The sequence below is a fragment of the Capsicum annuum genome, chromosome 11, assembly GCF_002878395.1.
Source record: "Capsicum annuum cultivar UCD-10X-F1 chromosome 11, UCD10Xv1.1, whole genome shotgun sequence".
NCBI lineage: Eukaryota > Viridiplantae > Streptophyta > Magnoliopsida > Solanales > Solanaceae > Capsicum > Capsicum annuum.
The window spans coordinates 82,220,171-82,222,563 of record NC_061121.1 but is presented as its reverse complement, the minus strand read 5'-3'; the positions used below and the strand labels follow the sequence as shown (position 1 = coordinate 82,222,563).

Genomic DNA, 2,393 nt, shown 5'->3' with positions numbered 1-2,393 from the left:
ATGAAGGCTAAATTAACTCTAAGTATAAATACTTAGCTAAAATTTCTAAGTATGGGACCTTTTTTCATGCATTAATAGGCTGAGTTAAGATCAAGATTTTTGTGCGGTCTTACACTCTTTTAGTGTTCTTAGAATTTCTTTGAACTTCTTTATTTCGAGATTAAATTTTGGTATGTTTAGTTATTTGTTTTTGATGATGAATTTAGACATGAGTGGCTAAACACCCCTATTATGGGGTTGAGGCCAAGAACATCTTGGTTGAATTGCTAGTTGCATAGTCCTTGTGTGTATGATATTTGACTGTCTAAGTCACTACATTACTTGTACAATCGCGTACACTTGCGTGTGCATTTGAACGCACTAAGTTTTTGGCACCATAGGTGGGGTCTATTATAATTAGTAATTTACTAAATTTTTTATTTTTGATAGTAAGTTTAAGTGTTAATGACTTAATCTTAGCAGCTGACTTTTTGCAGGACTAGCTGAATATAAGATTGGCGAGAGATAGAGAGTTGGTGAAGCCTTATTCAGAACTAGAACTTGTATTTCAACTGAGGCAAAGATCTCAATATCCAATCCAACATGTTCAAAAGGATGAACACAAAGATCTTAATCTTGTTTATCCAAATGATCTAGTTGATCCAAATGCTGGACATGTTCCAGCTCTGTTTATTCCAGCTTCTCCTACTTAAGCAACTTCTATACCTATTCGTGAGGTGGAAATTCCACTCATGAACCACACTACTAACAGTATTAGTAAGCCTAAGCCAGGTGGTCGATTTAAGTTGAAGTAAAATATGGTGCAGTTTCTGAATGCAGCTGGGCAATTTGCTAGATTTTCTCATGAAGACGCACAACAATAGATACAGACCTTTCTGGAATTAAGTGATACCTGCATGTCTACAGGGGTGAATACTGATTATGTCAGACTGACTATCTTCTGCTTTTCTTTAATTGGGGAAGAAAAAAGGTGGTTGTATGATGAACCACCACTCTCCATTACTTCTTAAGAAGATCTAGCTCATAAGTTTATTATTCGATTCTTTCCATCAGGGAAGCTGCACGTTTGAAAAGTGAGATTCTGAGTTTCAGGCAGAAAGTAGGAGAAAATCTTTACCAAGCTTGGGAGAGATTTAAGGGGATGCTCAGAAATTGCCCTCATCATCATCAGTCTAATGATGTTCTTGTTCATTCTTTCATCGAGGGGTTAGATTCAAATACTAAGATTCTCTTGGATTCAGCAGCAGGTAGGCAAGCTCTAGAGAAGACTTATGATGTATTATACACATTATTGAATAAAATTTCACAAGAGAATCCTAAATGGCACACTAACTCAAGAAGTGCTCCTAAGAAAGTTGTAGGTGTGTTAGAGGTAGATCAGTTCACAGCTTTACAAGCTCAGCTTGAAGCAATGAAAAATCAGATGCTTACTTTGTTTAACAGCATAAAGTTGGGAGTTCCGCAAGTAACAACTGTATCTAATATAGTCCAACAGGTAAATTCTTGGTGTGAGGTTTGTGGAAGTAGTAACCATGGAACATATGCTTGCGTGTTTAATCCAGATTCTATTAATTATGTGGGAAATGCTAACTTCTAGGATAATAGAATTTTGGTAACACCTATAATCCCAAATGGAGGAATCATCCTAATTTCTCATGGGGTGGAAATTAGGCAAAGAACAATAATTAGTATAAGGGGCCAGTACAATTGAATCGATATCACCAAGTTTAGAGTAATCAAGGCACTACCTAAATGAGTAGCTTTTAGCTATTCAAGAACAAATGGCAGCAGATTTAAAGAGTTAACAGGTAGATATGAAGACTTAATAGTTGATTATAAGGAATTTAAAGTTATAACTCGATCAGATTCCATGTGCATAAGACATTATACCTCAGGGATGTCTACCTAGTGATATAAAGGAAAATCCAAAATAGTTAAATAAAGTCACAATAAAAAATGGTTTGTAGTTAAAAAAGGTGGAGTTGGAGTAGGTTAGTCCCACAGCTTCTGATGATGATCCTAAAAAGAATAAGGGGTTAAAGTCAAAGTTGCAAGTGATGGAACTCAAGTAGAGAAGAAGACTATACCTTTACCTTTTCCTTAAAGGTAGTGAAAGCACCAAGAGGAGACAAGTTACAAGAATTTTTTTGATCTTCTAAAGAAAGTTTATGTAAATCTTCCTTTTGTTAATATTCTACAGAGTGTTCCAAAATATGCATAGTATCTAAAAGACATAGAGGCAAATAAGAATCGGTTGATAGAGTATGCTACAATTGCACTTACTAAGAAGTGCATATCTAAGATACTAAATATATTGCCCACAAAGTTGAAGGATCTAAGTAGTTTTACTTTGCAGATCACTATTGGGAAGATTGTCAGTGCTCATAGATTGT

At 35.3% G+C, this 2,393-nt stretch overlaps 1 non-coding gene across 1 annotated transcript; it reads right to left on the bottom strand.

Moving 5' to 3' along the window:
- Positions 1-1,063: 1,063 nt before the first annotated feature.
- Positions 1,064-1,170, bottom strand: LOC124889202. The gene has a single exon (XR_007047811.1). It is a non-coding gene; the product is annotated as a small nucleolar RNA R71 (small nucleolar RNA).
- Positions 1,171-2,393: the final 1,223 nt, after the last annotated feature.